The 25636-nt window shown below is 46.1% G+C and overlaps 1 long non-coding RNA gene across 1 annotated transcript; it reads right to left on the reverse strand.

Moving 5' to 3' along the window:
- Positions 1-2492: 2492 nt before the first annotated feature.
- On the reverse strand, positions 2493-7817 carry LOC146892852 (uncharacterized). The gene is made up of 2 exons (XR_015003517.2): positions 3471-7817; positions 2493-3179 (listed from the first exon to the last, which is right to left on the reverse strand). It is a non-coding gene; the product is annotated as an uncharacterized LOC146892852 (long non-coding RNA).
- Positions 7818-25636: the final 17819 nt, after the last annotated feature.

Here is a 25636-nt window from a genome sequence, read left to right on the forward strand (position 1 = left end):
ATACATGAATCGTAGACTACCTTATATGACATTTTAGTAGACACTGTTATTCTCATCGCTGTTTTTCTAAACTTCCCAAATGCTTGCAGATGTGAGAAAATGTCATTCTTTTACACTTCACTGTGTCAGACATCCTTGGCAGAGTTTCCAAATCGCTGAGAGCCAGGAATCATCTGCAGTTTGCTCTAACTTGGTGGGCTTGCACACGCTTGGTCGTGTCTATTTCGTCTAATGAGAACTAAGGGCAGAGAGGGCCAGTGACCTGACCCAGCTGGTGAAGGGGCTTGCCCTACAAGCAAGTCAGGTTTCCTGACAACCTGAGGAATCCCCCAAACCAGTGGCGGGAAAGAGAGAAATGGCTCCTGGGGCACGTGTACCCACACTCTCTCTCACAATAATAATAGAAGAAAATAAAAGTTATTGTCTCCAGGTTTCTTGAAAATATTACAAAACAGCCGGAAAGATTCAATTCATTCCATGTGATGCTTTTAAATTCATCCCAACTATAGGTCTGAGAGATGTGTGCACTGTGGAGAGCAACAAGTCCAAAAGCTTCAAGTGTTTTCGTGATCTTCAGATCAACTCAGTGCTCACCCAGCCCACAGCTAAGACCTCAGCAACTCAGTTATCTCTTCTCCTCCTCCCGATGCTTGGTGGAAATACCTCCCCTCGGCCCTCTCTGAATCCATCTCATCAGATGTGTGACATAGCCCCACCTTTGTGATATAGCCCCACCTGTGTGACATAGCCCCACCTGTGTGACATAGCCCTACATGTGTGACATAGCCTACTACCTTATGTGACATAGCCTGCCTCTTTGTGTGACATATCCCCACCTGTGTGACATAGCCTGCCTCTTTGTGTGACATAGCCCCACCTGTGTGACATAGCCCCACCTGTGTGACATAGCCTGCCTCCTGTGTGACATATCCTGCCACCTGTGTGACATGGCCTGCCACCTGTGTGACATAGCCCCACCTGTGTGACATAGCCTGCCACCTGTGTGACATAGCCCTACATGTGTGACATAGCCTGCCACCTTATGTGACATAGCCTGCCACCTGTGTGACATAGGCCCACCTGTGTGACATAGCCTGCCACTGTGTGACATAGCCCCACCTGTGTGACATGGCCTGCCACCTGTGTGACATAGCTCCACCTGTGTGACAGACTCTGTCACCTGTGTGATAGAGCCTGCCACCTGTGTGACATAGCCTGCCTCCTGTGTGACATAGCCTGCCTCTTGTGTGACATAACCTGTCACCTGTGTGAAAGAGTACCATCTGTGTGACATAGTCTGCCACCTGTGTGACACAGCACCACCTGTGTGACATAGCCTGCCATCTTGTTGGGGGGTTTCTTGCTTGCTCTCCTTGCACAAGCACTGATTGGTGTGGAAATTGTTACACGGACATGAACAGGACTTCACAGTGATACCTAGGCTACCTTCTTCTCAGCTTTGGTGAGAAGGGAGTCTGTTTTGGCAGGCCCTGGTGAAAGAGCTAAATTAAATTCTAAGGGTCAGAAAACCAATCATGAATTTGCAAATAATTTTTCTTCCATCCTTTGAGTGAGCTATTGGACTATATTCATTTTCGTAGAAATAAAATTCACGCCATGTGGTGGTGGCACACGCCTTTAATCCCAGAATTTGGGAGGCAGAGGCAGGCGGATCTCTGTGAGTTCAAGGCCAGCCTGGTCTACAGAGCAAGATCCAGGACAGACTCCAAAGCTACAGAAAAACCCTGACTCGGAAGAAAAAAAAAGAAGAAAAAGGAAAGGAAGAAAAAAAAGAAATAAAATTCACTATGAGAACTACCTCATCACTATTCAAAGTTTTGAATAGCCGGGTTGTGACGGTGCTCACCTTTAACCCCAGCACTCAGAAAGTAGAGGCAGGTGGATCTCTGTGAGTTCGAGGCTAGCCTGGTCTACAGAGCGAGTTCCAGGACAACTAGGGCTGTATGTAACACAGAGAAACCCTGTCTTGAAAAAAAAAAGTTTTGTATATATACTGTGAAAATGTGCTTCTAAGTTCATGTTTAAACCAGGTGGTGGTGGTGGTGGTGCATGCCTTTAATTCCAGCACTTGGGAGGCAGAGGCAGGCAGATCTCTGTGAGTTCGAGGCCAACCTGGTCTGCAAAAGCTAGTTCCAGGACAGGCTCTAAAACTACGGAGAAACATTGTCTCAAAAAACAAAATAAATAAGTAAATAAATAAATAAATTCATGTTTAAAAGTCAAGATTTAGGGGACTGAGGAGATGACTCAGTGTTCGAGAGTCCTTGCTGCCCTGTAGACCCGAGTTCAGTTCCGAGAACCCTCGACAAGTGCCTTGAGAAACTGATGGAAACTCCAGACTCAGCGGATCTAACACTCTCATCTGGACGTCACAGGTATCCATGTACATATGCGGCACACACTTATACACACACACATTCACACACACACACACAATTTTGAAAATTAAATGTTATTTTGGTACTTGAATCTTGACTCATTGGGCCAGAAACTGGTCTGTAGCCTGGCTTCATTTATTGTTTTACAGAAAATCTCTGTTTCCACGTGTTGACTCTAACTTCAGAAGGCTGTAGAGCAGAATTTCAGGACTCCGCCTTTGTCGGCATCCTAGCTTACGATTTACGCGATGCTTGGGCTGATTTGCTCAGTCACCCAGCCTTAGAGCTGGCCATGCCGAAGATCACAATAATGAAGAAGTCCTTTGACTAAGAACAAAATAAGTCAGCCGCCTTGCTCACACTCACATTGTAAACGTCTTTTCCTCTTTAACGGTCATCTTAGGAGTCAAGGTCACGGCTAGGACAAACTTTTTTTGTGACTTGACAGCTGGCTACGTTTGCTCAGCATTACACAATCTTCCATTCCTTCGATTAAATAAGTGGGAATGGACACCACCTGGCACTCCCTTTTATGATGTCAATAAAGCTCATTATAATTACACTGTGCCGCTGACGAATGGCCTGCTGGGGAACCGATGGATATTTTTAGGTCGCCCTCTCACAGAATGCCAACGACACATAAAATGGTTTCAAAGGCTTTGGCCACTCATTAATAAAGACCTCGAATGTCATGTTTCTGTCCGTGTCACGCCAGCTCTCCAGTGAGCGAAACATATTTATTGCGTCATTCTCTGTGCATCTGCAAGGCAGTGGAGAAACCTGAAAATAATGACAAAACAAAGTAAAACTTGTGAACAGCAGTCCACTCACAAATCCACTTTCTTCTTTTTTTTCTTTTCTTTTCTTTTTCTTTTTCCTTTTTCTTTTTTCTTTTTTTCTTTTTTTTTTTTTTTTTTTTTTTTTTTTTGCTTTTAGGCAAGGTCTCAATCAAACTCCCTAAGTTTCAAGGATGACCTTGAACCCATGACCCTTCTACCTCTGCTTCTGAAGTGCTGGGATTACAAATATACATCACTAAACGGATTTATTGTCAGTGGAACTTGAACTTACAAAGTAGCAGAGGATGACATTGAACTTCTGAGCCTTCTGCCTCCATGTGCCTGAGACAGGGACAAACCACAGCCAGTGTAGGCGATGCTGGTAATCAAACCCAAGGCCAGGACAGTCAGAGATACACAGAGAAAGCCTGTCTTGAAAGCTGAAAAATGATAACAGTAATAGCAATAATAACTTTACTATTACAGTGAATGATTGAAAGCAAAGACCAGCCAAAGGAAAGGAATGGGGTTGTTGGTGATGGAGGAGGGCAGGCAGGACCCCTGCTGGCCAGTGGGTCTGGGAAGTGGAGTTAATCCTGTTAGCAGTGCTGATGTGCTTACAAGCTATCTTTTCTGATGCCAACTGCCAAGCCACTGTTCACATCAAAATGGTTAATGCTTAGCTGGGTGGTGGTGGCGCGGGTCTTTAATCCCAACACTCCCGGAGGCAGAGGCAGGTGGCTCTCTGTGACTTCAAGGCCAGCCTGGTCCACAGAGGGAGTTCCAGGACAGTGAAACCCTGTCTCAAAAAACAAAAACAAACAAACAAAAAAAGATGTCTCAAGGGTAAAGATACTTGCCACTAAGTCTAAAGACCTGAAGTCAATTCCTGGGATCCACATAGTGGAAGGAGAGAACCAACTCTTGTAAATTGTTCTCTGATTTCTCATGTTTGCTATGGCTTATGCATGAGCAGACTTGAGAGCACACATGATACATAGATAGGTGGTAGATAGGCAGATAGATAGATAGATAGATAGATAGATAGATAGATAGATAGATAGATAGATAGATAGATATTGATAGATGTTTTTAAATGGCTTCAAAATAGAGGCTGGGCATAGTGGAACTTGCCTGTTATGCCAGCATTTGGAAAGTAGAGACAGAAGGATCTAAAGTTCAAGTTCATCTTCAGCTACATAATGAGTTCAAGGCCCACCTGGACCCTGTGAGTCTCTGTCTCAAAAATAAGGGATGAGGAGATAAAGCCAGTAAAGCTCAGAGTTCTGGGGCACTCATGTGGCAGCCTCCACTCTCCGCCACAATGGCCTTTGAATAATGGTTCCTTGCTACTTTTGCAAATCTGTGTGAGTCTATTTAAGTCCTTTGAACAAGAGACCAAGAACCTGGAAACTCCCACCCAGACCTCTACCAGTAACAGGATGTCCAGTTGAATTTGGATTTCAGAAAAATAATGAGTCATTTCTAACATGTTTCTAGAAATTCAGGAAACATGCTTATATTAAAAACTTTTCCTTTTCTTTTTTCTTTTCTTTTCTTCTTCTTCTTCTTCTTTTTTTTTTGACATGGTATCATACATCCCAGGCTGGCCTCAAAATCCCTGTGTGGCAAAGAATGACACTGAACTCTCAATACCCCTGCCTCCACAACCTCAGAATTGGGATTACAGATGTGTATTAGCCCATCTGGGTTACTTTTATATGACATTAGAGATTGAACCCAGGGCTTCGCACATGCCGAGCCAGCTTTCTGCCGGCTGAGCTATATTCCTAGTCATGAAATTTTATTCCCTGCTCCTCTGAAGTTTAACTGGGAGTCTTACATTTTGTCAACTGCGTAAGCTCAGGATCCCCCAATGCATCGTGAGCCAGTCTGACCCCACCTCTCCTCCCGGACCCTGTTTTCACTTTAAGCTCACCAAGCCCAGCATTCCAGGTTTCCTATAGGAAACTAGGAACAGTTGGAGTTCCTTCCTATCCCAGGGCCTTTGCACATCATACAAGTCTATATCTACACGCCTGACGCCCTCTGAGCCACGGAGTCCCTGTTTATGGTTTCCTTCCTGGGGTTGGAGAGATGGCTCAGCAGTTGCAAGCACTTGCTGCTCTTATAAAGGACCCAGGTTCAGTTTGGGTGGCTCACAGCCAGACATCTCTAACTCCCACCTTCTTCTGGCCTCCATGGGCACCAGGAATACGCATACATTTTGATAAACAGTCATTCACATAAAATAAAAATAAACAAATTTTCTCTTTTAGGATTTTTAGGTTTTAAGGTTTCTCGATAGACCAGACTGCCCTCAAACACAGAGACCTGCCTGCCTCTGCCTCCTAAGTGCTAGAATTAAAGGCGTGCGCCTCTACTGCCTGGCAACAATTTTTTTATAAAAACTACCCCAGGCCTATCTGTGACTCAGCAGCAGCTCTTCACCTCCTGTGATTTTGTGTGTTAATCACTTTATCTCATGATATTGATCATATTCATAATCATTTGGGTTATCAATTTTTGAATTTTATATTTATCTGCCATCCTCTTTGAATAGCAACAATGGCTATTTATTTTTCTTTTCATAGTCTTTTTTTTCCCCCCCAAAACAGGGTCTTGGTCTCATGTAGCCCAGGCTGACTTTGAACTCACTATGTAGCCAAGGATGGCCTCAAACTTTTTAAATATTTATTTATTTTATTATTTCATGTGCATGAGTGCCTTGCCTGCATGTATGCCCGTGGCCCACATGCAGGCCTAGGAAAGAGTATCGGCTCCCCTGGGACTGGAGTTATGGATGGTTGTGAGCCCTCAGGTGGGTGCTAGAAATTGAAGTTGGGCACTTTGCAAGAGCAACAAGTGCTCTTAAACTCTGACCCATCTCTCCAGTCCAACCTTTCAGTAATTCAAAAACCAGGCAAGTCAAGTGTGGCGGTGGTGGCACGTCCCTGTGATCCCAGCACTCGGGAGGCTGAAGTTAGTGTCATTCATTAGTCAATGGCACAATATGTTGTGTTACCTGTCAAGGGTGCCACCCAAGGTCCAGGTCACAGCCTTCTCCAGGGCGCTCTGTGCCATGAGTTTCTGGAACCAGTTGTTCATTTTCTGTCCTCAGTGGAGGAAGCCAAGCTGTGCTCACAGGGCCCTGGGCTGTGCTAGACATGTCTGAGATTTAGTGGTATTCTTAAAATTAAGTCATGGATGTAAGCCTTCCTATGTGACTTGTTGGAGGTGTAACTATACACCATGATGGATTACAAAAAAAAAAAAATTAAATCATGTTCCAATTATATTTCCCTAAGCATCCAGAACCTTCTACAGAGATTGCATGGTAAGGGAAACACCTCACTATCCTCCTGGCAACCCCCTTCTTTGGAAAGCCTGCACTGCCAATCACACTCCAGCTAAAAATAAACACACCTTCCACACTCCTCAGAAACTCCTCTACTCAGATTCCATGCCTTCCACACTCCTCAGAAACTCCTCTACGCAGATTCTGAGCGAGCGCCTTCCCAGGGCAAGGGTTTCTCTTTGTTAGGTTAAAGTCAAGGCATTGTGCACACAGAAAGAGAAGTGAGCAGGGTTATCTGGAGATCTGGAGAAATCAGAGTGGATGAAATGGGTTTGGAATCTGAAATTCTCTTTAGTCTCTCTGTAGGGGACAAAGCTGGAGGCACATGTATGCAACGGGGTCCTATACTGCTTGCTGTATATACATACACACACACATATAAAATCTTTGGTTTTTTGAGACAGGGACAGGGTTTCTCTAGGCAGCTTTAGAGCCTGTTGTTATTCCATTGGGACACTTTAAGAACTAACCAAGCCCATCCCAGCCACTTTTGACCCTCCCCCCGCCGCCATCTTCTCTCTCGCGCGAGCGTGCATGTGTGTATATATGTCTTTTTTCCTATGTTTGTCTATGTTTTCCTTTCTTTAAGTAATAAATGTCTAGCTTTATGTATAGTCTTATGTCTATTTACTCTGTCGTCCACCGTATCCAGCCGTTTGACTCTGCCGCTCGCCCGGGGACCCTGACTCCCCCCGCCGCATGGCGCTGCCACTTGGAGCTGCTCCACAAGCTGCCTGGGACATCCGCTCATGGTATTTTTAAAAGAACAATACCTGTTCTGGAATTTGCTCTGTAGACCACGCTGACCTCAAACCCACAGAGATCTGCCTGCCTCTGCCTCTGGAGTGCTGGGATTAAAGGCATGCGTCACCACTATCTGGTGAGATGTATATATTTTAATTTGTTTGGGGATTTTAGAAACAGTGTTTGTTGCTGGGGATGGTGGAGCATGCCTTTAATTCCAGCACTGGGTGTTGGGGGCGCAGAAGGCAGGCGGATCTCTGTGAGTTCTTGGCCAGCCTGATCTACAAAGTGAGTTCCAGGACAGCCACAGCTATACAGAGAAACCCTGCCTCAGGAGAAAAAAAAAGTGTTTATTATTCCTTTAAATAGCTCAATTTTTAACCAGGTATGGTGGCTGGTGTAGGCCTTTAATCCCAGAATTTAGGAAATAAAGGAAAGTGTACTCTGAGTTCAAAGCAAACCTGATCTACATAGCCAGTTCCAGGCTATCCTAGGCTAGGCTACATAGTGAGATCCTGTGTAGGATCCCGGGTTTTCCCCTGCTCTTTGAGGTGCATATCGCAAGGACTGTTTTGGTTAGCCAACAAGCTTCCTGCTAATTTCTGTGCTCACTCACTCTGCTCCAGCCTGGGATCTAGCTGCAGGGCTTTGTATTACTTTTGGTATGGTAATTTTCCCACCTGCCGGGGGATTCCTCTCCACTGTCTGTAGCTCTCTCCCTGCCCCCCCCCCCACCTCCTGCCTGGGTAGGTATTTCCACACAGCACCAGGCTCTTCGGGCTGTGCTTTCCCGTCTGGCTGGGAGGGGATTTCCTCTTCAGGGAGAAAGGTATATTAATTTTGCAGAAAGCTAAATAATGGGCATTCGGCTATCTCTTGACGAATGACCCAGGTCTCTTTGTGTCTTTTGTTCAATCCCCAGGCCTTTGCCCCAAACTCGTGGCTGGCACGGAAGCGCGCGGACCGTGCCGGGAGGGTGGTGCAGATTCGGATCCAACAATCCTGTTCCAAATAAATAAAATGGTTTAGCTGGTTGGTGATGGCGCACACTTTTAGTTCCAGCACTCAGGAGGCACAGACAGGCGGATCTCAGTGAATTCAAGACCAGCCTGGTCTACAGAGCAATTTCCAGGACATCCAGAGTTACACAGAGAAACTCTGTCTTTAAAAAAAAAAAAATTAAGAAATCTTTAAATAGCTCAACCTTGGGGCTAAGGATATAGCGCAGGGACAGAGGTGCTAGTCTAGCTTGTAGGAAGCCTTGAGCTCAATCTCTGGCATGACGGAAATAAAACAAAACAAGGCTTACAAACGGCTCAGGGGTTGAGGTTTTCTTTATTTGTTGTTTGGATTTTTTAAAATTATGCTTCCTCTTTTCTGGGTCCAGCATTTCCTTATTCTCAGAGATGTGGAAGTCTGGGTGGGAAGAACAGAGGGTAGCTGGGAGAGTACAAGAGAGACGGCAGGCTCCCCAAATGCTTTGAGACTCACCAGTCAGAAGACATCCTTGGCCTCCTCTGCAATGCACAGGATAGGCACTGCAAGAAATCTGTGGTCTGTCTTCCAAAGTTATATTCCCCCTCGTGATTCAGATATGCTGGAATATGTTGTACTACTCCATGTTGTCTTGAGTCCTTCTTCAGAGATTATTGCATGTATGTGAGAACTTTGCCCTAATGTATGTATGTGTACCGCATGCATGCTTGGTATGCATGGAGGTCAGGTCCCCTGCAGTTGAGGTTGGGCCACCATCTGGATGCTGGGAATTGAACCCAGGCCCTCTGTAACTCTTAACTGCTAAGTCATCTCTCCACTCCCTATCTTCCACAGATATTTTCCAGGTTTTGTTTTAGTTTGCTTTTCTTTTCTTTTTTTTTTTTTCAAGACAGGGTTTCTATGTGTAGCCCTGGCTGTCCTGGGACTCACTATATAGACTAAACTCAGAGATCCTCAAACTCAGATCCACCTGCCTCTCCTCCTGAGAGAGATGCACCACTACTACTGAAGGACCCCTCGTTTTAACCACAGTTATAGCGTTTTGCAAAGGTTCACAGATAACTAGCTCAGGACCTCCGGAATGCTGAGCAAATAACAGGCTTAATTAAGGGCCTCCGGAATTCAGGGCCTCCGGAATGCTGAGCAAAGATACCTGAGGTTAGAGTAAGGACAGCCTTATCTGGCTGCAAGACAGGAGATTTATGGATTGGTCATAGAAACAAAGAAAGAGAGGATTGCGAGGCCTGAGTCACGTATAAAGCGGGGCTCTCACGAGTCAGGGGCTGTGCAATCAGACATCTGGTCGCCAGCCAGGAGAGGGGGAGGCAGGATGAGAGGAACAATAAACCGCTGAGTAGTCCCCTCATTGTTATTTAGGTTAAAAATTTACCACCCTGCATCTTGCTTCTGTAAACCTCTTCTGTAAACCTCGCTTTTTGCTCTCCTATAAGAACCCCTCACCCCCAACCTGGGGGCGCGCAAGTCCTCTGAGAGACTTTGCAGCCCCAGGTACCTGTGTATCCAATAAACCTCTTGCTATTTGCATCCGGCTGCGTGTTTTCGACTGATCTTTGGACACGGGGTCTCTCCCGAGGGAAGACGCCCACGGGAGTCTTTCACTACCACCACCTGGTGATACTTTTCTCTCTCTTTTTTCCTAGCCTTTGAAACAGGGTCTTAACGTACTCCAGGATGGCCATGAACTTTAGTCTGTAGCTGAGGATGACCTTGAACTCCTGATCCTCCTGCCTCCACCTACGGAGTGCTGAAATTACAGCCTGCACCACCACATACAATTTATATGGTGCTTGGTATGAGATCCAGTACTTCCTGCATGCCAGGCAAGTTCTCTACCCACTGAGCTGCAACTCCAGCCCTCTGCAGAGATTTCCTCATAAGCCCAATGATCAGGTCTTTACAGAAGAAATTCTGTTATGTCTGACTGAGTTGCTTGGGCCACAGGGATATGGAGATGAACTGAAGAAATCTCAGCCCTGAATTGTTAAATCTTGCTCCTCCTGTTCTGAGAGCTCTAGAGCTGACCGCCTGGGTAGAAAGCAGCACTTCCTCTTTTGGTCCAGCCTCAGTGACCAGGCAGGGAGGAGAAGGGTGATGTCCTAACTGGACACCTATTGCATGAAACACCACAACCAAAGCAACTTGGGGAGAAAATGTATACTTAGCTTACACTTGCATCACTGAGGGAAGCCAGAGCAGGAACTCAAGCAGGTCAGGAACCTGGAGGCAGGAGCTGATGCAGAAGCCATGCAGGGAAACTGCTTACTGGTTTGTTCCACGTGGTTTGCTCAGACAGCCTGCTTTCTTATAGAATCCAGGACCACAAGCTCAAGGATGGCACCACCCACAACAGACAGGGCCCTCCTACGTCAATCACTAAATAAGAAAATGTCTTATAGCCAGATCTTAAGGAGGCATTCTCTCTACTGAGGTTCCCTTCTTTCAGGTAGCACTAACTTGTGTCAAGTTGATAAAAAACTAGCCAGTGCAGGTGGGATGCCCAAGTGTGTTCCCAGATGCAACCAACACTGATGAGGATGTCTAGTTACTGGGGTGCTGATATTGATGCTTTATAAAGGTAAACGATGCTGGGATATAGCTGAATTAGCAGATATTTACCTGGCATGCAAAAGGCCCTGGGTTCAATACCGGCACTGCATGAAAGATTGAGAACAGAAAGAATTATCAATAAACATTCAAATACAAAAACAAAACAACAAAAACAAAAGTGAACCACTAGCCACTTACCACTATCAGTCTTTCCTGTCCGGTCCGCAGAATGAAATTATCACTGCACAACTGAAGAGCATCTGGCTTGTGTTCTCCTCTGGCGCTATCCACATACTCATGCTGTTTGAATGATAGATTCTTATCAAATTTCAAAGTGGTGGACCTTCCACTCCCTCGACAACTTCAGGTTTCAGAGAAGGAACTCTCAGATCTTAATGCACCCATTCTATTCTGCAGATAGTCAATAAGATGCCCAACAAGACTGAGCAGTTTTCCCTTTTATTCCTTAAAAAGAAATGTTTGGTTAGAGCTTTCCCCACTGGTTAGAAAATGGCTCTACGGATAGGTGTCCTCTTGTCCATAAGCTCAGTTGAGCATTCCCCTGCTCTTAGGAGCCAGCGCCTGCTGGCCTTGAGGAACCTGGACTGGGATGGAAGAGGAGCCTCCCATGGCTCCAGGTGTCTTTCTTGGTTCCTGTTAGGCAGTAACTGTATGACTTTAAGACAATTCTGAAGCCATTTCTGAACCCTCTCAGCCTTCATGCCTTAGTGCTTCCCCTCCTCCCCTGGGAACCAAGGACCTAACAGCTACACATGCACGTACTCAGTTCCTGAACAATTACCCATACACGTAAGTTTTGACTCAGTCCCCTGGGAAACGGGGTCAAAATGACTTCTTACCTCATCTGATCTGACAGTAGCTCTCCAGCCAATTATTGGTATTAGCCCTTTTCGAACAAGCCAATCATAATGATCAAGGAACAACCCCTCTTGTTTCTATGGGGCCTTCTCCTTTAAAAGTAGACTGTACCAGCTATTCGGGGTCTCTCGGCTTCTCGAATGCTGAGGGACCCTGTCATGACAGAATTAATAAAATCCTCATGCTTTTGCATCGGCTGTGGTATATGAATGGTGGTCTCTGGGGGTGACTCCTCGGTTTGGACACTAGAGTCCAACATAACAACGATACTAAGGAAAAAATGGGGGCTTGGCCTAGCACCAATTCCAATCTGCCTATCCACCACTGAAGAGAGTCGTATTATGGAAAGTGACATAAGCCAGACACAGGAAGACAAATGCCATGCGCTCTCCCTGGAGGAGAGAGCAGAATAACAGATAATGGTTACTACAGCCGGAGGAGGGAGAGAGATGTTGTAATGGGTACCAAAATCCCCTAGATAGGAACAGTAGACCATAGGAGTTGATGGTGCCATAAATGTGTCTATAGTTCCTAACAATTCATAATATATTTCAAAATACCAGGAGGAGCTCAGGACAGTGGTAAATTTCTATAATTCCAGCACTTTGGAGGTGGGGGCAGAAAAGCAAGGACCTGCACAGTCATGTTTGGCTACATGGTGTGATGAGTTCTAAGCCAGCCTGGTTACCTAAGACCCTGACTAAAAAAATAACAATAATAAAGATAAGTAAAATAGCCCTCAAGTACAGAAATACTATTTAGAGTTCATAAGAGGAGAAGGATATGACTTAAGTATAAAATTGTTAGGTTTCTTAAATTATTTAAAAAATACATAGGTGAAAAAAAGTTTTATCCAAGCATGAGATATAGTTCTGCTGTACTTATGATCAATACTAATAAATCTACAAGACAGGGCTGAACGCTGGAGATATGGCTTAGTTTGTAGAAAACATTCCCAGCACCAGGAGGTCCCTGGTTGATCCCAGCACCACATACACTGGGCACTGTGTCCATACCTGTAAGTCTAGTACTTCACAGACAGAGGCAAAAAGGTTGGAAGTTCAAAGTCATCCTCGTCTACGAAGCAAGGTCAAGGCCAGTCATGGGTGAGGTCCTTTCTAAAAACTTAAATTGTTTTTTAAGTCTGAAGTAGTAATCCCAGTTCTCTGGAGACTAAGGTAAGATTGCTGTGAGTTCAAGGCCAGCCTGGGCTACATAATTAGAAATACATAAATAGAAAATTTAGAAGTAAAAGTCGCTGGACAGGAGTGGTGTATGCCTTTAATTCCAGCACTCGAGAGGCAGAGGCAGGCGGATCTCTGTGAGTTCGAAGCCAGCTGGTCTGATGTGGGATTCTCCTCTGTATGCTATGAATATTAAAGAAGCTGTTTCAGCCGGTGGCTTAGTAGAGTAAAGCCAGTTGGGAAATTCGAACAGAGATACAGAGAGAGAGTAGGCGGAGTCAGTGAGACACCATGCTGTCTACTAGAACCTTACCGTAGGCCACAGCCTTGTGCCAATACACAGATTAATAGAAATGGGTTAATTTAAAATATAAGAGTTAGCTATATATAATAGCTAAGCTATTGGTCAAACAGTGTTGTAGTTAATATAGTTTCTGTGTTATTATTCAGGTCTGGGCAGCTGAAAAACGAACAAGTGGTTGTCGTATACACTGGTCTATAAAGCAAGTTCCAGAACAGTCAGACTTACATATTGAGACCCTACCTCAGGGTAAAACAACAACAACTGTAACATGAGGGCCAGCTTGTTGGGGTTTCTGTCCCGCCCAGTACCCCAACAAGCCAGCAAGTCCCAAGGAAAATCACACGGAGTCTATATCAGGTTATAAACTGATTGGTCCATTAGGTCAGGCTTCTTGTTAACTCTTATAACTTATATTAACCCATTATTCTCATCTATGTTAGTCACATGGGCTCAGTACCTTTCTCGGTGTGACAGCTTACATGTTGCCTCTTCGGTGGTCTGTACAGGAATGGCTGAGAGAGAGCTTCTGCTTCCAGAATACTCCCAGTCTCTTTGCTCCACCCCTACTTCCTGTCTGGCTTTCCCGCCTATACTGCCTGCCTGACCAATCAGCGTTTTATTAAAATATGATTGACAGAATACAGATAATTCTCCCGCACCATTTCCCTCTCTTTTTTTTTTAAACAAAGGAAAATACCCATAATCCATTTGTTGGGAATGTGGGTGTAGTATTTCAGGCTACTTCCTGCTGGTTGGGGGCGCTGATAGTCTTAAGGGGACCTATGATAGACCACGCCCTCCTGAAAGGTTTCTGTGAACACCCTCAAAAAATTTCTTCACTCAACTGCCGACTAAGATGAACCTGGCAGACAGGTTATACCATGAAAGACCTGATTAACTGCGCCCCTATACAGCAGGAAGAAGTTTGGAGAGAAATAACTACGTCCATATTCCCAAATATTGTTTATAAATGTTCTTATACATTTAAAGGGGGATATGATATAGATATGAATAATTTCATTGGTATGGATTTTAAGGTCAATTTTGTTATATGTATATATATTTCTGATCTTGACTGATGTATTGTGATTGTGTAGTTCATTTTAAAAATGTAATGTATAATTAAAAATATAGGTTGTTAATGGATGATCATCGATAATAGTCAAGCTTGTAGTAATGTTAGTTTGATTTTGTAGATGTGCATAGATATATTTCAGAGAGACATTCTTCATATCTTTCAAAGACTACAGAACATAGCATTTAATGTTTTAATAACTTAGGACAATGAGACATGTCTGCTCCTGGCAGCACCAATCTACTTCAAGAGGAAGATGGGCATCGAAGAGGCTCCTTATGGAGTTGGTTAGCCATTTGGGCAAGAAACTGCTCTTGCCTGGACTGTTATATAAACTGGACACAGAGAACCTGCAGAGAGAGGACTGCTAAACTTGCCTAAAGGTGAGATGATATTTCGGAGTTCCTGATTCATGAAAGAGTCTGCGAGACATTCTGCAGGACACAGCAGATAGTGACTAAATTGCCTTTGAAATTTCCTGCTTCATGAAAATGTCTCTGGATATTATGGGCCTGAAGGCTGAAGATGGGTGCCCCAACGATACAGAGGAACTTTGGGTGACTGTCCAGGCAGCGAGATGTCTCTGTCATTTCTAGAGTTTTGGAAGTTGCTTACTTGTTTACTTAGGTAATATTATATCCTTCTGGAGTCTTTGATGGAGTTAAAGAATGGATAGTCATAGTTATAGTTTTCTATTATTATGATGAAGATATAGTTATAAATATTGTGACTGTAATTCTTGCTTGATAACTGTTTTGTTATATGTAATTTTACTATGTTAAAATGAAAGCCTTTCTTTTTTGTTAAAACAGAAAAAGGGGAAATGATGGAGGAGGGTTATCTGTCTATTGTGTTATTTTCATTGGTCAATAAAGAGACTGCCTTGGCCCTCTGATAGGACAGAAAATTAGGTAGGCAGAGTAAACAGAACAGAATGCTGGGAAGAGGGCAATGAGGCAGAAGCCATGGAGCCAGCCACCAGGTCAGACATGCTAAATCTTTCCCGGTAAGCCACACCTCGTGGTGTGATATAGATTATTAGAAATGGGTTAATCAAGATGTGAGAGTTAGCCAGTAACTAACTCTGTAGAGATAATGGGCCAGGCAGTATTTAAATGAATACAACTTATGTGTTATTATTTCTGGGGCTAAGCTAGCCGTGCGGGAGCTGGGCAGGATGAAAAGCATGCCTGCCCGCAACTCCTTTCTACAAACAACCAACAATCAATCAATCAATAAAATACCAAAAAGGCTTCTACACAAGAACCAGGTTGTGCATTGATCAGTTGATGAAAGTGTTATGAGAACGCTTAACCCTGAAAATGACCTGAAAATGACCCTGAACTCCTGATCCTCCCACCTCCACCCCAAAGTGCTGGTATTCCAGGTGGTATTCCAGGTGTGCACCACCACGACCAGCTGTGCTGTACATCTTCCAGGTGTGTTCCACCACGGCCAGCTGTGCTATGCATCTTCCAGATGTTTTCCACCACGGCCAGCTGTGCTGTGCATCTTCCAGGTGTGCTCCACCACGGCCAGTTGTGTTGTACATCTTCCAGGTGTGCTCCACCACGGCCAGTTGTGTTGTACTTCCTCCAGGTGTGTACTACCACAGCCAGCTGTGCTGTACATCTTCCAGGTGTGTACTACCATAGCCAGCTGTGCTGTACGTCTTCCAGGTGTGCTCCACCATGGCCATCTGTGTTGTACATCTTCCAAGTGTGTACTACCACAGCCAGCTGTGCTGTACATCTTCCAGGTGTGCTCCACCACAGCCAGCTGTGATGTGCATCTTCCAGGTGTGCTCTACCATGGCCAGATGTGCTGTGCATCTTCAAGATGTGCTCCACCACAGCCAGCTGTGGTGTGTATCGTCCCACGTTTGGAACATTCAGTAGTCTTGTTACAAGGTCGATTCTGATTCTACAGCCTGGGAGGAGCCTGAGGGTCTGAGTCTGCCAAACTTCCCGGCATGGGAAAAGCCAACAGCAGGCAGCCCTCCTTGTCCAGAGGCCTCCCTGTACTGTTTTCCCAACGTTGTACCCAAAAGATTCCAGGTGTGAGGTGCAAGAACACGGAGTTTGCCCCTCTCCGCTGCTTTTCCTTCTAGGCTCAGCCTCATCTTCACTCCTCCTGTGAGACCTCTCTGACCCTGCTCTCTCCCCTCTCAGGACTCTAAAGCTTGAGAAACAGGCCCTCAGCCAGGGCTGCAGTGGAAATCACTCGAGAGGGCCAAGTCACGCCCTAGACCAATCAAACCAGAATTTCTGGGGTGGGATCCAATATAGGCTTCTTGAAAAGTAGGTCACAGGTGTGCGTTATACAAAATATCTGTAACGTTCCGCCAGCCTCAAATGACTCTCCAAACCTGTTGGTAAGCATTGAACTACGCTGAATGCTTCCCAGTGTTACATAAAAGTACCCAGACGACCACAGTGGCTCATTCCTGCAATCCTAACACTCAGGAGGCTAAGGCAGGAGGATGGAGATTTCAAGGCCAGCCTGGCTTATATATTATGATCCTGTCTCAGCCTCTGCCCCTAAAAAAGACCAAAGGCAAGCCAGGCAAGGTGGCTCACTCCTGTAATTCTGGCACTTGTGAAACTAAGGCGAGAAAATTGTCATGACCTGAGGCCAGCCTTGGCGAAAGAGAAAGACTGCCTAAAATCATTTTTTTTAACATTTATTGTGTGTGTGTATGTATGTATGTGTGCATTCATATGTGTGTGTGTGTGTGGTGTGGTGTGTGTATATATGTGTGTATGTGTGTGGTGTGGTGTGTGTATGAATGTATTGTGTGGTGTGGTGTGGTGTGTGTATGAATGTATTGTGTGGTGTGGTATGTGTATATGTGTGTATATGTGTGTGGTGTGGTGTGGTGTGGTGTGTGTATGAATGTATTGTGTGATGTGGTGTGTGTATATGTGTATATGTGTGTATATGTGTGTGGTGTGTGTATGAATGTATTGTGTGGTGTGGTGTGTGTATATGTGTGTATGTGTGGTATGTGTGTGTGTGTGTGTCAGAGGAATGCTTGTGAGAATCAGTTCTCTTCCCTACCACATAGGTCCTGGGGAATCAAACTCAGGTCAGACTTGGCAGCAAATGCTCTTGCCTTCTAAGCTATCTCAATGGCCCTCAAAACAACAAAATATTTATTAAACAAGGAGCCAAAGGCATGGCTTAGTAATCGTGAGCGTCTCTGAGTTCAAGGCCATCCTGGTCTACAGAGTGAGTTCCAGAACAGCCAGGGCTACATAGAAAAACCTTGTCTCAAAAACAAATAACAAACAAATGAAAAGAAAACAAACCAAAAAAAAAAAACTTTCTTTTTTAAAAAAGGGGGAGGGGAAATAGGGGCTCTTTTGACCAAGTGGTATTTCCTTCCAAGAGTCCATTTGGTTTATACTGCCTTGGATAATAGAGTTGGGGTAGAACTTGTGTTTATATTTAATCCCTCTTGCTCTCTTTCTTGTTTTTGGCTTTCAAAACAGAGTTTCTCTGTGTTGCCCTGGCTGTCTTGGAATTCTCTCTGTAGACCAGGCTGGCCTTGAATTTAAAGATTCCCCTGCCTCTGCCTCCCAAGTGCTGGGATTAAAGGCATGCGCCACTGCTCACTGCCTAGTTTATATTTAATTTCTTACCCTATTTGGTGTTTCTTTTGAGTTAAAAAAAAATTAAGTGATTCGTGTTTGTTTTCTTTAGAATAGAAAAGGAGGAAGGTAAAGATAGGAGCTGATGAGATGGCTCGGCAGATGAAGGTGTCTGAAGCCTGATTAGACTGAGCTCGATGCCTAGGGCCCACGTGATGGAAGGGAACAACAGATGCCTGCAAGTTAGCCTCGGTCTTCCACAAGCTGAGGCACACTCTCACATCCCGTCTCCTGCCCAATAAATTCACATACACACATGAGTATAGGCACAAATACACATACACATAAACATGCAAATATATATGTACATGCACACACATGAATGTGTACACACACACACACAATTCAACTCATAGTCAGGCCTTGCCATAGGCTCCAGAGATAAATGACACAGACTCATGATCTCTGTCCCACTGCCTCATGTTGATGCCCTCAGGCTGTGGGGCAGAGGAACAAACTTCACCCTGCAAGATCCAACACCCCCTAAACCTTACTGGTAGAACAATTCAGGAATTGGGCTCAGGCACCCATTCAGTCATTGACTCAGATGGAAAACCCCTGTGCTGTCATGAATGGGCAAAAACAAGCCTCGTAGCCAGAGATCCTGCCTCCCCACATGCATGGAGCCCAGCCATGGGAGAAAAGCATTGCTTAATCGCTGGGCTGTGCCTCTGGGGCTGTATTTCTGTTAGTGCTGCTTTCTTAAGTCATTTTACGTGCCAGGGGAGAATGAGGACAAAGCAAATACTAGCAGCAGAAGATATGCCCTGGGTTCTCTTTGCACAAGAGCCAGGTGTGTGTGGCAGAGCAAAGGCTACAAGGAGTGAGCTCTGCAAAGGCACAGAGGCTGACATTTCACAAAGGTCCCCAAAGGTGTAGAAAACGGGACCTGAGGGGCACAGATTCCAGAAATGATTGTCACCAATCGATGGGACACATGTTTCTGCTGTGCGGCGGATATCTGAAGTGTTCGTTATAATTGGTTCCCAGCCAGCCATGCCTCCTCTATAATTGCATACATTCCTTTTGACAAAAGTGACACGCTGGTGGCAGTCATGTGAGCTTGAAGACCAGGGTGACTTTCCATCTAAAATCACAGTTGTGACCAGAGCCTCAGACAGGGAGCAGAGCCCAAAGGTCATCTCTCTCTCTCATCCAGGGATATACAGGCATCATTGTATCACCTTAACATGGCCATTTAGTTTCTTGGGTCTCCTATATCAAGTCTCTTTATGAAGACTTTGCCTGAGCCAAGCCTGGTGGCACAGGTCTGAAATACCAGCCCAGGGAAGGCTAAAGAAGAAAGAATATAAGACCAAGGGCAACCAGGGCTGCAGAGTAAGACCAAGACGGCCTGGGACAACTAAGCAACACCCTGTCTCAAAGTAAAAACTGATCGGGTGCCTGGGGAATGTAGCTCAGTGGCAGAGTGCTCGCCTCAACAGTGCAAGTCCCCATGTGAAATCTCTGGCACTGCAGAGAAAGAGAGGGAGGGGAGAAGGAGGGAACGGGGATGGAGAGAAGGAGGGAGGGAAGATTTGGAGGGTCCTCTTCAGTGCAAGTCTGATCATGCAGTGGAGGACACTCCAAGGAACTTACACAGAACCCTAACGGAAGCCTCAGCCCACTGATGAATGCTGAGTTCATGAATGACCGGTTAAAAGGTAACAAAGTATATGAATAGCAGTGGAGCACAACCCCGCCTCCTGAGTTGTTAATCACAAAACTTTAGAGATGGTGAGGGACCAAGAGGAAGGCGATCCTGTGTAGAGGCTCAAGCCTGCGCTCTGAGCACTTGGGAGGCTGAGGCAGAAAGATCCCTGCCAGCCCAGGCTTCAGACGAGAGCCTGTCTCAAGAAAGAGAAAAAGGAAACAGGAGGCATCTGGAGAAGGCTGTGAATACAGGAACAAGCTACGACAGCAACTTCACTTAGAACAATCTGTTCAGCTCTTCCGTCTCCAAGTCTAACATTCCTCCACAGTCACTGCTGGCCTCTTGACTGCAAAACTCCTTTAGGAATAGTTGTGTTGTGGTTTTTTTAGTTTTTGAGAGAATCTCACTCTACATAATCCCAGCCTACCTGGAATTGGCTATGAAGACCAGGCTGGCCACATTCACAGAGATTCCACCTGCCTCTGCTGGCTGGAATTAAAGGTGTGGTATACCAGCACACCTGGCTCTGTGTGTGTGTGTGTGTGTGTGTGTGTGTGTGTGTGTGTTTGTGTGTGAAGGAAGCTGGAGAGATGCTCAGCAGTTAAGAGTTCATAGTACTTTTTGTAAAGGACCCAAGAACTGTTCCCAGGGGCTCACAAAAGCCTGTGACTCCTGCGGCACGGTATCCAGCACCCTCTGCTGGTCTCTGTAGACACCTGAATGCCTGTGGCGTATACTCACACCGACAGTTTGTAAATGCAACAATGTTTTAAATCATAAAATGTAACAAAAAAAAAGAGAAAAGCTTAGCCCCCACCCCCACCCCCGCAGCCCTACAAGCTGGCTGCTCGGCTCCAGGAAGCTGCTCTGGGGACCCTAGCTGTCACTTGTCTTTCCCACATTTCATCCCTATAACTGTTAAATCGATAGTTACATCTTCATAGAGAACAATCGTGCCTGCGGTATTTTAATGGTCTCCTGTTCTGGAGTTGTCAGGAACATTGTTGTCAGCAAAGCGAAACCATTGATTTCCTGCCCATCCACTCAAGGCACAAAAGGACAAGCTCCTCTGCAGCCTGGACTCAAGGATCAGAACTGGGGAAACTACTCCTGGGTCCCACGCTCTCCTCTTGGCGTTGCTGCCCACAGCAAGGGTGTTTAAACATTCCCTTTTCAGCACACACTTCATTGCAGCTTAGCTACCAAAAGAAAGAGGGAAAACCCCTTTTCGGTCCAGTAGATCTTCTTGGGGGCTGGGAGACCGGCTCTGTGGCCGAAGTACTTGCCATGCAAACCTTTGTCAGACCACAGTACCCACACAAATGCAGGGTGCCGTGGTGCACAGTCATAATCCCACCACCGAAGGGGGGGAGACAAGAAGATCCCTAGGGCCAACTGAACTGGTCAGTTCCAGGTTCGATATATATGGTGAGTTCCTGTCTCAAAATATAAGGTGGATGGGGCAGGGGGATGCCTCCCTGAATAAAGGGAGCCTTTATCCCCAAGCCTGATGACTTGAGTTCCATCCCCAGAACCCACATAGAGGAAGGAGAGGGCCAACTCCTGAAGGTTGCCCTCTGAACTTTATAAGCAATCTGTGGCATCTGAGAACACACATATAAACACACACACACACATACACACATACACACACATCACAAAATAAGTAAGGTGGAGAGCAATCAGAAAATACATTCAGCCAGGCAGCGATGGCACACACCTTTAATCCCAGCACTCAGGAGGCAGAAGCAGGTGGATCTCTGTGAGTTTGAGACCAGCCTGGTCTACTGAGTGAGTTCCAGGACAGCCAGAACATAGAGAAACCCTGTCTCAAAAAACCAAAATACAAAATATAAAACACACACATTAAGCATCAACCTGTGGCCTCAGAAAGCACATAAGCTTACTCTCAAAGAATCCTTCTCCCCCACCCCCCAGGAATGAGAGATCAAGCTCAGGGCCTTTTGCATGCTCTGAATGGTGTCTTAGAACGTCATCGTAGCTTTCCTTGCTGCAGCTATTGGAACCTGAGCAGGAGCAGCAGACGGGCATTGTCACAGACAGAACAAAAGACAATGCAGCAAGCTATGGACTAGCAAGGAAACTCCGCCGGTGCCTTCTCCTGTGGGACAGAGCACCGGACTGATAAATGCAGGTCTTCCCCTGACCAGCTGTGAACTGTACCTTCCAATTGTGTGTTTCCATTCCGTGCATAGAACATTGTGTGTCCTTAATTACTCTTAAAATAGAGCCTTGTGTGCGTGCATGCTGTGTAGGGGAGCATAAACAGTGCCAGTGCCCAGGGGAGGGGGGAGGACAAACAGAACAAAGTGTATAAGACACACTCTTCCAAAATTCAGCTTTCCATCAACAGCAGCCCGAAGCCCCAAGGGACCTAGCAGCAGCTGGCTGGGCCAACCACAAATATTTGCACAGGTGAACTCCATCCAGAAAAGGCAATCAGCTGCGGCACTGGAGGAGAGCGAGAGAGACAGGAACAACCCCACCTAGCTCCAGGCTGCGGTGGCTGAAGTCCCATGCTCATTCACGCATGCCGCATCCATCCTGGGGTTCCCTGCAAACCAGCTAAGGAAAGTGTGCTCCTACTGTACAGCTCTTATGAAACTGTGATGACTTCATAGGACGCACCATCATGTGTTTTGTGAGTATCCAAAAGCAAAAATGCCCAGAATGGCCACACTACCAGCTCCCCTCCCTAATCTCCATCTGAGATAGGAGCAGCAGCCAGCAACTCTGTAAATCCAGCTGCACATGGCTCCTCCCTGTTTCTGAGCAAGGCTCCCAAAGCATCTGTATCCTTCAGGATACAGGAGCACCTGCAGTCCTGCTGCTTCCCCTGCTCCCCAGAGCCACACCCCCAGGCTCTGATGCTCTGTGGTGTCCTCTCTGGACCATGAGTCATGTAACCAGTCACTGCTGTAAATCTCATCTGTCCAGGATAGGGATTCCACCCTCGCCAGAGAGTGAATGAGAGGTGGCTGGGACTGGGCTCCATGCCACTAAATGCACCTGACAGCCAGTGGGGATTTTGTTGCTCCTCCCACCATGGGACAAGCTGAAGGCACCATTAGGTGTCCTTGGGGGAGTGCTGCTGGTCTCTATCCAGTAGCAGCTGAAGAAAGTGTTAAACATCCTTCACTGAGCAGGTCAGCCTCAAACATCCACAGTCACAAGAGTGAAATGCGGGCACTCTACTGATGGGTTGACCCCAGTGCTGCCACCTCCCACCTTCTCCAGGGCCTTTCCCTTGGAGCCCAGGGAAGCACTCTCCTGATTGCCCTCCTGTGTTAATTCATGGCTGGCTGCCCTACTGCAGTATCTGACTCTCACTGAGGTGCTGGGGAGGGGCTGTTCAAGGATGCTGTATCTTCCTTTCTCTTTCCGCTGTGTGCCTTCTCTCCTTGGATTAGAGACAACAGCTCCACGGTTCGTGGTGCTCCCAAGATAAAACCCAAGAAGACGGCCTCTCCTCGGCCGTCAAGCTCCACTTCTGACTGGACACGTTATCTGGATGTCCGCAGAAACAGAGCCGGTCCCTTCTGCCACTGTGCCCGCTCCTTCCACAGCTTCCCTGATCCTAATAAGAGCTCTGAAGACTTAACCCAGTTAATAGTAATGTCATCCATTTCACTTACTGTGCAAAATTTAGTGTTAACCTGGTTAGTTTTATGTCAACTTGACACAAGCTAGAGTCATTTGAAAGATTGGGATTGAAAAAAAATACCCCATAAGATCTGCCTGTAGGCAAGTCTGTAGTGCATTTTCTTGATTAGTGATGGATTGGGGGTGTGACTTAACTGTGGGCAATGCCATCTCTAGGCAGGTGGTCTTGGATTGCTGCTCAGCCTTAATACAAGGGGAAGTACTTAGTCTTTAGTCTTACTGCAACTTCGTGTGCCATGGCTGGTTGCTATCAATGGGAGGCCTGCCCTTTTCTGAATAGAAATGAAGGGGTAGGTTGGGAAATGGGCAGAAGGGAGGTGTAAGGGAGGGACTGGGAGGAGAGGAGGGAGGGGAAGCTGAGGTCGGGATGTAAAATAAAGAAATAAAAAAGAGCCTGGCAGTGGTGGTGCATGCCTTTAATCCCAGCACTCAGGAGGCAGAGGCAGGTGAATCCCTGTGAGTCTGAGGCCAGCCTGGTCTACAAGAGCTAGTTCCAGGACAGCTAGGACTGTTATACAGAGAAACCCTGTCTCGAAAAAACCAAAAAGAAAGGAAGGGAGAGAGAGAGAGAGAGAGAGAGAGAGAGAGAGAGAGGAAAATAAAGCAATCTGAGTGAGCACAGAGAGAGAGAGAGCAAGCCACAGGCAGCACCCCTCCGTGACCTCTCCTTTGGTTCCTGACTCCAGATGCCCGCTGAGTCCCTGCCCCAGCTCTCTCAGTAAAGGACTGCAACCTGTAAGGTGAAATAAACCCTTTCCTCTCCAAGTTGCTTCTGGTCAGAATGTTTTATCACAGCCATAGAAAGCAAACTAGAGCCAGGCAGTGGTGGCACACACCTTTAATCCCAGCACTTGGGAGGCAAGGGCAGGCAGATCTCTGAGTTTTAGACCAGCCTGGTCTACAGAGCGAATTCCAGGACAGCCAGGACTGTTATACAGAGAAACCCTACTCAAGAACCAAAAATAACCAAAGAAGGAAGGAAGGGAGGAAGGAAGGAAGGGAGGAAGGAAAGAAGGAAGGAAGGAAGGAAGGAAGGAAGGAAGGAAGGAAGGAAGGAAGGAAGGAAAAAGCAAGCAAACTGGGTCACCTGCCTACCACGCACCAGGCCCTTAGTTCCGTCACCAGCACACGAAAGGGAAAGGCATGAGGTCATTACAGGTGTGACACAGGAGCAGAACTATTGCTAAGGTGATGTATACTTTATGCCACCCTCCAAGGACGCAGCCACCCTCTGCCTGTCCATAGGGACATCACACCAGAGTAAGGACATGGTCTGTGAGTTGGTTTGTCCTGTTATTTGTTGAGATAGCTCAGACTGGCCTTGAACTTTCTTTCCCATGCTGGGATTGAACTCAGGGCCTCGCACAAACTGCTGGAGCAGCTCTGATCTGCCTCCATTTCTAAGAGCTGACATTAGAGGCGTAAGCCTCCACACCCAGCTGAGGCATGGCTTGTCTTAGCCCTAGCTTTGCTTCCCTTTGTCACCTACATGCCACCAGGGGGCTCCCCGTGTGGGCATGTCTGGAGAGGCCTCTGAAACAGCCTTCCCATCTCCTGTAGACCAGCCCTCATCTTAAATAATTTGTATTTACAATAGGACAGAGAAGAAACAATGGCTTCCAACCAGAAGTAATACCTAGCCGATGGTATTTAATGAAAATAGAACTGCACCTCTGTCTGGGGTCCTGCCCAGCGGGGCACCAGCTGGGAACAGTGTTGGGGGAGGTGTTGCAGGCAGGTGATCTGGGAGAGCCGTCACTATGGAGGCCCATGGGCAAAAGCTACCTGCATGAAAGGATTCACCACCCAAGATTTTCCAGTTCCTCCCCACATCTCATCACTGAAGAATTGCTCTTTTTTCGAGAGCATTCTTCCTGGTTGGCTTACCCTATTGCTTGAGTTTTCTGTGCTGCCTAACAAGTGATCAAAAATTCAGCCATTTTTGTTTTTGTTTTTTGGTTTTTTTTTTAATTAAAAAATAAAACAGTACCCATTTATTCTCGTTTGTTGGGGGTCGTGAATTCTAGATGGCTGAATGATGTTTCCTGCCTCAGGTTTCACAAGGCTGCGGTACAGGAATTGGTCAGGGTTATGGTGACTATGAGGCTATGGCTCTCTTCAAACTCACTCAGTTGAGGGAAGAATTTAATTCCTTGCACTGTAGGCCGAGAGTCCCTTTGTGCTTGGTAGCTGATAGTCCTGAGCCTCTTTCTGCTCTTAGAAACTGCCTGGTGACCCCCACAGTCCTCACTCAACTGATTGCTTCCTCTGGGCCAGCAGATCTCTCTCTAACACCTTCTGCCGCTTTTTATTTATTTTTATACAGGCAATAGTCGTATTACATAAAACTAACCACTCA

This window comes from Myodes glareolus, chromosome 9 (assembly GCF_982192425.1).
Source record: "Myodes glareolus chromosome 9, mMyoGla1.1, whole genome shotgun sequence".
Taxonomy (NCBI): domain Eukaryota; kingdom Metazoa; phylum Chordata; class Mammalia; order Rodentia; family Cricetidae; genus Myodes; species Myodes glareolus.